At 40.3% G+C, this 12,884-nt stretch overlaps 1 long non-coding RNA gene and 2 pseudogenes across 1 annotated transcript in view; 2 read left to right on the forward strand and 1 right to left on the reverse strand.

The window, feature by feature from the left end:
- The window catches only part of LOC134364978 (uncharacterized), a 111,477-nt gene that overhangs the window by 80,568 nt on the left and 18,025 nt on the right, over positions 1-12,884 (forward strand). The gene's annotated exons all lie outside the window — the stretch shown is intronic.
- LOC134365204 (protein yippee-like 1) lies at positions 338-691 on the reverse strand (annotated as a pseudogene).
- LOC134365140 (heterogeneous nuclear ribonucleoprotein A1-like) lies at positions 6,494-7,428 on the forward strand (annotated as a pseudogene).

A 12,884-nucleotide genomic window follows, 5' to 3' on the forward strand; every position in this document is an offset into this window, starting at 1 on the left:
CATCAGTAAAGATGCATAACCAAATTCTACTTTTTAAACATAGGTTAAGAGGAGATATTAGCTGATAGATGAAGCATTAATCTATCAAAGTTGGTTTATCCTTTTTCTCAAACTTAAGAGTTTTGAAAAAGGTCATCAGTAATATTAGAAATAACTGCATAAATAAGATGATATATAAAATAGGGGGATAACTTATCCAAGAAGAACAGGCTAGAGAAACCATAATGGTGTCATGAACATTGCTGCTAACCTGTAAGGTTAAAGCTCAAGAACAACTGTCAACAAGGACATTCCTTTGTTTCCATAATGTTTACAATCTCTTTCATGAAAATGGTATTCAAAACAGAATGTCTTTGAACATGTAAGCTAGTTCAATAGTAAACTTTCTTCTCTCATATTGCTGAGTGCCCTCAAAGGCAGGTTCACATTTCCACCCAAGAGTGATTTTACACTTGTCACAACAAATCTCTGCTACAGCGTATTAAGGAAGGACAAAGGCTCTCCTCTGCTGGGCCACAACCCACATTCACTGAGAATTAAAGAGTTAGGCTTGGGTTTGACTAACACAAAAGAACTTGGAGATCAACAGAGCATAATTTTCCAGATGAGCTTTGGAGTGGCTACAGGAGTAAATTCAGTGACAGTTCGGCAGCTGACCTTGGAAAGTTTATGAGTTTGTCATTTTTATCATCTCTGCTGCAAGTTTCTTACTCAGCTCAGGACTGAAATGTGAAGAATTGAGACTGTGGGATTCTATGGCAAAAGAAACCCTGGAATATGCAAGCAAAAGCTGTTATTCTGAAGGATGTAAGGCACTTTTTATACAGACGGGGAGAGAGAAAATGTCACAGTGTATGCTCAGCAGTCCATGCCTCGACCAGCTCCCCTGCCTCTAGCCCTAACCCACAGCACCTATCTGGCCAGGTGCTCATTGCTACCAGTTGGCTTGGCAATCAGTTAGTTAGCTGGAGGGCTGGGTATTGCTTGCTCGGCTGCCAGGCAGCCTTGGCTTGATGGCTGTGAGCTCCTGCATAGGGTTCGATACATTCTTCTTGCTGTCAACCCAACTCACTTTATAAGGCTGCTTAATCTTCACAACATTGATCTGATATGGACATTACACGAAAGTAAAATTACAGGGCAATTTCACTCATGAATATAGATTCAAAAATCTGAAAAAAGTTAGAAGACTGAATCCAGCAACACATAAAAAGTATACTACATCAGAACCAAGTTTTTTTTTTTTTTGTCAGAAATATAAGGTTGGTTCAACATTCACAGATCAACCAATGTGATTCATTGTATGAAAGCACAAAGGAGAAAAGTCAGAAGATTATCTCTGTAGATGCAGAAAACACATTTAACAAAAATTAAAAATGGTTTATGTTAATAAAAGCTTAGCAAACTGGAAATAGAAACTCCCTAATCTGATAGAGTACCCACAAATAATCTCCAGGAAACATTATACTCAATGGCAAAACATTGAAAGCTTCTTTTCTGTTTTGAAATCACATCGGAAACAAGACAAGTATATCTACTATCACCATTTTCTATCCAAAATTTTTACTAAAGACCCAAAAAACAAAAAAGAAATTATGCTTATAAAAAAGAAATAAAACTCTTAGTATTTATAGAAAAATAAAAAATAACATATCAGTAAATTATTAAGATGAATTTCACAAGATTGCCAAGTAAAGGTCAATATAAAAAATTAGTTATATATTATACATACCAGCAACAATTAATTAGAAAATAAAAATAAAATATCCAATTTTCAAGCACATCAGCTATCTAGAAATACAGCTAACAAAAATTTGTGAGCTCTCTTAGAAAACTAAAAGTATTAAAAGAAATTAAAATTCCATATAAATGTTTGCTGGAGATCATTTGTGGGTACTCTGTCAGACAAAGGAGGTTCTATTTCATTTGCTATGATTTTATTGTCATAAATTAATGTTAATTTTTAGTAAATGTGTTTTCTGCATGAATGGCAATTATCTTATTTTTTATTTTTCTCCTTTGTTAGGAGATATACCACATTCCTGAATTGAAAGACTCAACATTGTAAAGATGCAGTCTCCATCTACATATCAGGTTGTGTGTGTGTGTGTGTATGTGTAACCACTGATTTTAACAAGGGTAAGAAAATGCAAAGGCCCAAGAACAGGCAAGACAATCTTCAAGAAGAATAAGGTAGGAGGTTTATAATCTAGCTACAATACTGCAGAAGTATGATATTGGTTCAAGGATTGACATACACCCCTGGAACAGAATAGAACATCCAGAAAATACGTATGTGTGGTCATTTAACTTACAATAAAGGTGGTGCTACAGAGTAGTAGGGAATAGGTGATCTTTTCAATAATTGGTGCTTTTTATTCATATGAAAAAATGCTTGATGCTTACCTCACCACACACACACAAATTATTTTTAGGTGGATTAAAGTTCTAAATAGGAAAGGTAAAGTAAAAAAGGTACAAGTTAAGATAAGGAGAATGTTCTCATGTGACTTATTTATAGATAAACAGAAAAGAATAATTGGTTCAGATTCCCCATTCTCTTTATTTTTTTCTTCTTTCCTGTTTTCCATTGGATAGAAAAAAATTTTGTTCCTGTTTGTTGAAAAGGTATATATTCTATTTTTGTCCTTTTGGTGTCTGTCTTCATCATAAGACTTATGTTTATTTATCTCTATCAATTCCTTAAATTTATCAATATTTACATACTACTCTTAACAACAGAAGTATACTCACAAGCACTCCTATAGTTTTTGTTTCCACCACTAGCTCCATCATATTGATATTGTCTAGAATTTCATTTCTACTTTATTACAGATATATTTTCTTTCCTTTAGCCCTTTAAAATTGTTAGGACAGTGCTACATTTTACCAAAAAACTTGATACCCCATTACTTTCCATATCTCTTGTAATTCTGAATGTTTTCTTATTACTATAGGGGTTTTTGTGTAACAAAACTTTTGAAGCCTATGTGCCCAGGAATGTTTTATAATGTCCATCAATGGATGAAAGGATTAAAAAAAAAAAAACTGTTGTATATATATACAATGGAATAGTATTCAGCTATAAAAAGAAATGATATCCTATCATTTGCAGCAACATGGATGGAATTGGAAACCATCATGTTAAGTATGTCAGGCACAGAAAGACAAATACCACATGATCTTATTCATATGTGGAATCTAAAAAAGCAAGTGTTTCTCATAGAAGTAGAGAGAAGAATAATGGTCACCAGAGGCTGGGAGGGGAAAAGGGGTGTGTGCGTATGGGGAGGAGAAGTGGTGGACTAATGGGTGCAAAACTGTGCTATATACACTCAGTGTATCATGGTGTAGTATATGCTTGTATAGAAACCACACACTGTATCCCAGAAAAATGTACAAATAAATGTTAAAAAGAATGTTTTATTATGTGCTTGCATTTTAATGACAATTTTGTTTAGAAGAATCTAGTTTTAAATATATCTTCCTTTAATACTTTAAAAATATTTCTCCACTGATCTCAGTATTAGGGCTGAGAGGTGTACTTGCAGTCCAATTCTTGATTTTTTATAAGTGATCTGCTCTTTCTCTCTAGAAACTTTCAGAATTTTTGCTTTGTCATTGATAATCTTAAATTTCACCACTAGACAGAGGTGTCCTTTTTGTTCTATCTCCTATTTGGCACTCTAGAACCCTTTTTAATTTTCAGGTCTTTCATCTTGTTTTATTTCCATTATTTCTTCAAGTATTTTCTCCTCTTTATTTTGTCTCTCTTTCTGGAAGTCTAGTTGTCTATAAATAAGCAGTTTTTCCTCTTCCCACATCTCTAAAATTCTCTTTTATAACTTCCGACTCTTCATTCTTTCCTCCTGCTCCTAGGAGAGTTGCTTACTTCGTAAGTTACAGGTTTGTTCAGCAGCCCTACCTGTGAGCTCTTATTTCCCCAGAGTTAGGAGATACCCCATTTGAGAATACCTCTGATAACATGCGCTGAGAAAACGTTGAGGCAAAGGAAGAGGATGAATCCCAGGGCAGAGAGCCTGGGCACAATAGAACCACTGCTCAACACTCTTGTCTTCTCTCCTATCTGGTAACTCCTCATTCCAAGGTTTTACTTTTAAATCTCTGGGAAGACATAGCTCTTGGAGAAAGCAGCCTTTCTAAGTTGTAACTCATAGCCCTGGGTGATTGGAAAGGCTGTGTTTTGCGTCCCCCTCCCAGGTCATCAAAGGGAATTCCTTTAAAAATACTCCAATAAAAACCAAATAAATATTATATCAAAAATGAAATAGAAAACAAATGAAAAGGCATCATACTATTCAAAACCTTCAAAACAAAAAGTTTCAACACACACACTCCTGGAGTCTTCCAAACAAGTTGCAACATAATTCTTTTACTGTGAGCTGAATGAGTATAAGTTTGTGTCTGCTGCAGACAAGAAATCCTTCAAGAACAGTACATCTTTGAGCATATATTTTTCCAGTCATGTTTTCAAGCTCTGTAGCAGTACAGTTCATAGCACTGGGTATATATTTAAGTCACTTGAGAATACCTGGTGTATGAGCATTAGTTTTCTGTAGCTTATAACAAAATACCTAAAACGGGGTAAATTATAAAGAAAATAAATTTATTTCTTACAGTGTTGGAGGCCAGGAAGTCCAAGAGCATGGCTCAGCATCTGGCGAGAAGGGCAAGAAGATGGTAACGTGCTCACTTGCTCTCTTCATAAAGCCACTAGTGCCACTCCTGTGTTAACCCACTCATTGATTAACCTGTTAATCCATTAATCAATCAATGGGTTAGTCCATTCATGAGGGTGTAGTCCTCATGATCCAATCACCTCCCAGAGGCCACACCTCTTAACACTGCCACATTGGGGATCAAGCTTTCACATGAGCTTTGGAGAGAACAAACATTCAGACCATAGCACCTGGCTTTGTCAAATGGGCAAGTTTTGCTAATTGGGAGAATGCAGATATATTCTAAACTGATTGGTCTAGCACTCCCTATCCCACTTCTTGCTTCCCCTAACGCATGAGACAAAAACAAAACAAACCCCACCAAACACAGAAAGACACACACACACACACACACACACACACACATCCCTGCCCCCATCTCTAAACCGTAGGACTACTAGATGCATAATAGGCATTTAGAACTTTAACAAAGGTTGTGTTTGACTCTAGCTGGCTTTTTCTACTTTTGAAGGTCATCCAGATAATAAATAAGCAGTCATTATCTTTCTGTGAATGTAGAACTCAACTTACTAAATAGATTTAAAAGCCACAAAACCCAACCAAAACCACAATAGTAGCAGCAAACATAAAAACACAAAACACCAAACACTCAAAGTTCTAAGAATGGTATGAGTAGTGGCTTGTCTATGACCACCTGCAGAGGTCTCTTCTTCAAGTGTTGGACCACAAGCAAAGTTCCCTGAAGCTGATAGCTCAAGGTCATGGATACCGATTTGAAGAGTCTTGGATGTATCTTTCCTATACCTTACATGGAAGAGATTTGCAATCGAGTGGGATAGACATCCTCTCTTCATTGTACACTCTCTTCAATACAGCCCTGGGTGCTTCTTCTGTGTAAATGTGATTTGACTTGTTCTCCTACTGAACCCTAGAAGGTAGATTGCCCAGCATGTGGGGAGGCTGTGTGGCAGAGTGGAAAGAGTCATTATATGACTAGAGGCATCATTTGACTGCCCTTAGGATATTTATAAAGCTCAAAGGCCTTCAGGAAAATTACTGAAGTGTGACCTTGTGAAAGTCAGATGAACTTTTTGAGGAGGGCTTGGCGAACTTTTCTGTAAAGGGCCAGGTAATAAATATTGTCAACTTTGTGGGCTACATGGTCTCTGTTACAACTACTCAAGTCTGGCATCATAGCAAAAACAGTCATAGACAAATTGTAAATGAATTGATATAATTGTGTTCCAGTAAAACTTCATTTACCAAAAAAGGTGCAAGGGGCTGAACTTGGCCCCCTGTTTGCTTGTCTCTTAGAGCCTTGGGGACCTTATGGGTAGAATGGAGAGGTGGCTATAGTCCCTACCTATAGTAATATGTTAGAATCCAATTAGAGAATAAAGATGAATATTTTATTTTTAAACAAACTGTACGTGGAAGTGATATATGTGGGAGTTGATCTTCAGAAGGGACTCAAATGTCTTGGGGGATTCAATGGCCTTTTCATAGCTTAGACAAATCCAGTTTTCTGGTTGAAAGTAAAAATGTTCGCATGGTTTTCCTGGCTACCCACGAGTTCTAGTGGGAAGCTGTTTGCATGAGTCGACTGTCAATGAATATCAAAGTTGCAGAATGAATTTCCCCAGAAATCCTTGAGAAGTAGGAGTGGGGAGAACTGGGAAGCACGAAGGAGAAGTCTCTGGGCACATGTACCTGGACTTTAAAAAACTGCCTCTTCCTTTCTGTGCGTGGACGCTGCTGAGGAAGCTTTGTTGAAGTTTCTTCCCACTGCTGTCATGTCTAAGTCACAGTCTCCTAAAGAGCGCACACAGCTGCAGAAGCTCTTCATCGGAGGGCTGAGCTTTGAAACAACTGATGACAGTCTCAGGAGCCCTTCTGAGCAACGGGAACACTCATGGACTGTGTGGTAATGAGACATCCAAACACCAAGTGCTCCAGGGGCTTTGGGTTTGTCACCTGTGCCACTGTGGAGGAGGTGGATGCAGCCAGGGATGCAAGACCACAAGGTGGATCGAAGAATTGTGGAACCAAAGAGGGCTGTCTCAAGAGAGGATTGTCCAAGACCAGGTGCCCACTTAACTGTGAAGAAGATCTCTGTTGGTGCCATTAAACAGGACAGTGAAGAACATCCCCTGAGAGATGACTTTAATAGTATGGGAAAAATGAAGTGACTGACCGAGGCAGTGGCAAGAAGAGAGGCTTTGCTTTTGTAATCTTTGATGACCATGACTCTGTGGATAAGATTGTCATTCAGAAATACCGCACTGTGAATGGCCACAACTGTGAACGAAGGAAAGCCCTGTTGAAGCAAAAGATGGCTGGTGCTTCATCCAGCCGAAGAGGTCGAAGTGGTTCTGGAAACTTTGGTGGTGGTCGTGGAAGTGGTTTTGGTGGGAATGACAACTTTGGTAGTGGTCATGGTGGCTTTGGTAGCAGCCGTGGTGGTGGTGGATGTGGTGGCAGTGGGGATGGCTATAATGGATTTGGTAATGATGGGAGCAATTTTGGAGGTGGTGGAAGCTGCAATGATTTTGGCAATTACAACAATCAGTCTTCAAATTTTGAACCCATGAAGGGAGAAAATTTCGGAGGTAGAAGTTCTGGCCCTTATGGTGTTGGAGGCCAATACTTTGCCAAACCATGAAACCAATCTGGCTGTGGTGGTTCCAGCAGCAGCAGCAGTAGCTATGGCAGTGGTAGGAGGTTTTAATGAACTTCCAGGAGACCAAGCTTAGCAGGAGAGGAGAGCCAGAGAAATGACAGGGAAGCTACAGATTACAACAGATTTGTGAACTCAGCCAAGCACGGTGGTGGCAGGGCCCAGCTGCTACAAAGAAGACCTGTTTTAGACAATACTCATGTGTATGGGCATAAAAACTCGAGGACTGTATTTATGACTAATTGTTCAACAGGTTATTTTAGTTTCTGTTCTGTGGAAAGTGTAAAGCATTCCAACAAAGGGTTTTAATGTAGGAGTTTCAAGATGGCGGCGGCTGCGGCGGCTGGCGCGGAGTAGCTGAGGTGGAAAAGGCGGCCACTGGGCCTCAGGCAGCCGGGTAACTTGTGGACCTTCCTCTGGCCATCTCTTAAGGGAGGACTGCTGCTGCTGGCCGGTCGTGGGGGCTCAACGCCACTTTGCCCCCGGCAGGAGAGGCTGCCTCATTTACCGGCAACAGCTTTGAAGTGTGGAGCAGGAAAAGAACTGATTCTTAGCTGCAAAAGCGAGTCTTGAAACAGGGAACACGGCGTCAGGGCTGCTGTGGATGCAGCCAGGATCCCGGAGGCTGGGGCCGCACTGAAGGCGGCCAGCTGCCCTATTCAGGATTCGAGGTTTCAGGCCGGCATTAAAGAAGATTCCTGGGAGCGCCCGAGCGGCGCCGCGACTGAACAGCCCGAGGCGGCAGCGCCGAGAACACGGAAGGCAACAAACCAGAGACAGAGCGAGCGCCCGACCTGGCACAGCACTGTGAGTGATCCCTGGCACAGCTCTGTTCGGGGGGTGGTTGCCCACCCGGCTCCCGCCTGCACCACCAGGCCACTCACTGCCCCAGTGCTGCCTCCATTTTCCCAGGTGCGGGCAGCTCCGCCCTGATCGGCCATCACTGAGCCCATTTGCTTGGCCTGGCGCGGGGCTTTCCGGACCCTGCGGGCCGGCCTCCTCTCCCACTCCCTCCGCGGTTCTCTGGCGGGGCTGGGGGTGTGGGGCGTCCCGACCAGTGTTGGGAGGGCTAGGAAATACGGGCGGGCCGACTGTCACTCCACCACACCCTGGACTCCAGCCCGGTAAACTTCCTGTTACTGGGAGGCAGATACCATCTCTGCGACCACCAGTTTGGAAAAAAGCCTAATGAATTTCTGGTTGGGAATAGTGTGGTAGGAGAGTTCCCAGGTCCGCTAGAACCTGCCGGAGAGCAGGCTGCAGGCAGGCACTAGACTCGGTTTATACTGGGGGGATACAAAGGTGAACAAGACCCGAGAAAGAACTACACAGTGCTACAAAGGCACCCAGAGAGACCGGTCGTCTGTGCCTAGCAGAAACCTGGTAGACTTCCTGGGCGAGGCGGTGCTGAGCAGGGTCTTGAAGGCCCAGCTGATAGACGAGGGGTGCAGAAGACACACCCCAGCCCAGCACAGTGTGCACAGAGGGGGGAGACGAGCGGCCAGGGAGGCGGAGACTCGACAGAAACCACACACCCGGTGGGGTCGCCACTGCACGATCTAACAGCCTGGGCCAGAGCACACGGAACGGGGAGAAGTCCTGTACAGAAAGTGAAAGCTCAACAGAGATCACACACCCTGTGGTGCGTGATCCACCAGCCCAGCAGAGTACAAGCTGACCAGAAAGGTGGATCCCCGGAGAAGCCCAAGACCCGAGGCAACCACACACACAAGACACTAGAGGCCAACTGAGCAGTTACGGCGGGAGCCATACCAAATTGGCAACCACAGCAACATCCTAGTTAGTCATTAGTCTCAAACCGGTGGACTGTGAAACCCCCTGCCACAATGAATAAACACCAAAAAAAAGACACCAGAAATACAAAAAATCAAGAAAGTACACCACCAAAAGTTAATAAATCTCATACTCTAGATCCTATAGAACAAGAAGCCCTTGAAATAACTGACAAGGAATTTCGAGTGATAATTCTAAGGAAACTGAATGAGATACAAGAAAACTCAGCTAGACATCATGATGAAATGAGGAAAAGTATACAGGATCTGAAAGAGGAAATATACAAGGAAATCAATGTCCTGAAAAAAAATGTAGCAGAACTTGCTGAACTGAAGAAGTTATTCAGCGAAATAAAAAACACAACGGAGAGTTTAACCAGCAGGCTTGTCGAAGTTGAAGAGAGAACCTCTGAACTTGAAGATGGGCTGTTTGAAATAACACAAGCAGACAAAAAGAAAGAAAAAAGAATCAAGGACATGGAAGAAAATCTGAGAGAGATATCAGACAACCTCAAGCGCTCAAATATCCGAGTCATGGGTATTCCAGAAGGGGAGGAAAATGGAGATTCCATTGAAAACATATTCAACAAAATAGTGGCAGAAAACTTCCCAGGTATAGGAAAAATCACAGATCTTCAGATCCAGGAAGCTCAACGATCTCCAAATGTATTCAACCCAAAAAGGCCTTCTCCAAGACATGTCATAGTCAAATTGGCAAAACTCAGAGACAAAGAGAGAATCTTAAAAGCTGCAAGAGAGAAGCATCAAATCACCTATAAGGGAGCCCCAATCAGGTTAACATCAGACTTTTCATCACAAACCCTAAAAGCTAGAAAGGAATGGGATGATATTTTCAAAATACTAAAAGACAAAGATTGCCAGCCAAGAATACTCTACCCTGCAAGGCTATCCTTCCGAAATGAGGGGCAAATAGTATATTTCTCAGACAAACAAAAACTGCGGGAGTTCACTACCACAAGACCACCCTTACAAGAAATCCTCAAGGGAGTACTGGGTTTGGTTCCTGAAAAATAACTACCACTGCCATAAAAACCTAAGAAAAATCTAAACCCGCTAGTACAATAAAAATGGCATTCATGAAGAGAAAACAAGCTAACAAAAACACTATCTACAACCTAAGGAACCAACAAACAAAGAAACCAAACAGTAAATCAGAAAGCAAGGAACAAAAGACACCTAAGACAACCAAGCAACCAATAAAATGCTAGGAATAAATCAACACCTTTCAATAACAACTCTTAATGTTAAAGGCTTAAATTCCCCAATTAAAAGACACAGACTGGCTGACTGGATCAAAAAGCAGGACCCAACTATATGCTGCCTACAAGAGACCCACCTCACCCATAAAGATTCACACAGACTAAGAGTGAAAGGATGGAAAAAGATTTACCATGCAAACAGAAAAGAAAAACGAGCTGGAGTGGCTATTCTTATATCTGACAAAATAGACTTTAAACTAAAAACCATAAAAAGAGACAATGAGGGACACTACTTAATGATAAAAGGACTGATCCATCAAGAAGACATAACAATCATAAATATGTACGCACCCAATGTTGGAGCAGCCAGATTTATAAAACAAACTCTATTAGACCTAAAGAAGGAAATAGACACTAATACCATAATAGCAGGGGACCTGAACACTCCACTGTCAATATTAGACAGATCATCTAGGCAAAGAATCAGTAGAGAAACACAAGATCTAAACAAGACTCTAGACCAATTGGAATTGGCAGATATCTACAGAACATTCCACCCAACAACCTCAGAATATTCATTCTTCTCATCAGCACATGGATCATTCTCCAGGATAGATCACATATTAGGTCACAAATCAAGTCTCAATAAATTCAAAAAAATTGGAATTATCCCATGTATCTTCTCAGACCACAATGGATTAAAACTAGAAATTAATAACAAACAAAACTCTGGAAACTATACAAACACATGGAAATTAAACAGCATTCTACTTAATGACATATGGGTCCAAGAAGAAATCAAGCAGGAAATCAAAAAGTTTATTGAAACTAATGAAAACAATGATACATCATACCAAAACCTGTGGGATACTGCAAAAGCAGTATTGAGGGGAAAATTTATTGCATTAAATGCTCACTTCAGAAGAATGGAAAGATGGCAAGTGAACAACCTAACACTTCACCTTAAAGAACTAGAAAAACAAGAACAATCCAATCCTAAAGTTAGCAGACGGAAAGAAATCATTAAGATCAGAGCAGAACTGAATGAAATTGAAAACCAAAAAACAATTCAAAAGATCAACGAATCAAAAAGTTGGTTTTTTGAAAAGATAAATAAAATTGACAAACCATTAGCATGGCTAACAAAAAAAAGAAGAGAGAAGACTCAAATAACAAAAATTAGAAATGAAAAAGGCGATATTACAACTGATTCATCTGAAATACAAGGAATCATTCGAGACTACTATAAACAACTATACGCCAACAAATTTGAAAATCTGGAGGAAATGGATAAATTTCTGGACACACACAAGCTCCCAAAACTGAACCATGAAGACGTAGAAAATTTGAACAGACCAATAACAATAAAGGAGATTGAAGCTGTTATCAGAAGGCTCCCAACAAAGAAAAGCCCAGGACCAGATGGATTCACAGCAGAATTTTACCAAACATTCAAAGAGGAATTGACACCGATTCTTTACAAACTATTCCAAAAGATTGAAACGGACGCAAATCTCCCAAACTCATTCTATGAAGCAAACATCATCCTGATACCAAAACCAGGTAAAGATATAACCAAAAAAGAAAACTACAGGCCGATATCCTTGATGAATATAGATGCAAACATCCTCACTAAAATACTAGCAAACAGAATACAGCAACACATACGAAAAATTATTCATCACGATCAAGTGGGATTCATCCCAGGGATGCAAGGTTGGTTCAACATACGCAAATCAATAAATGTGATACACCATATTAATAAACTCAAACACAAGGACCATATGATCATCTCTATAGATGCTGAAAAAGCATTTGATAAAGTTCAGCACTCATTCATGACAAAGACCCTCTATAAGTTAGGTATAGAGGGAAAGTATCTCAACATAATTAAAGCCATATATGACAAACCCACTGCCAATATCATCCTGAATGGGGAAAAGCTGAAAGCTTTTCCTTTAAGAACAGGCACTAGACAAGGATGCCCACTCTCACCACTTCTATTCAACATAGTGTTGGAAGTACTAGCCAGAGCAATCAGAGAAGAGAAGGAAATAAAGGGCATCCAGATTGGAAAAGATGAAGTCAAACTGTCCCTGTTTGCAGATGACATGATCCTATATATCGGACAGCCTAAAACCTCTACAAAAAAACTGTTGGAATTGATAAATGATTTCAGCACAGTAGCAGGATACAAAATCAACACACAAAAATCAGTAGCATTTCTTTTCTCCAATAGTGAACATGCAGAAGGAGAAATCAAGAAAGCCTGCCCATTTACAATAGCCACCAAAAAAATAAAATACTTAGGAATTGAGTTAACCAAGGAGGTGAAAAATCTCTATAATGAGAACTACAAACCACTGCTGAGAGAAATTAGAGAGGATACAAGAAGATGGAAAGATATTCCATGCTCTTGGATTGGAAGAATCAACATAGTGAAAATGTCCATACTACCCAAAGTGATATACAAATTCAATGCAATCCCCATCAA

This window comes from Cynocephalus volans, chromosome 16 (assembly GCF_027409185.1).
Source record: "Cynocephalus volans isolate mCynVol1 chromosome 16, mCynVol1.pri, whole genome shotgun sequence".
NCBI lineage: Eukaryota > Metazoa > Chordata > Mammalia > Dermoptera > Cynocephalidae > Cynocephalus > Cynocephalus volans.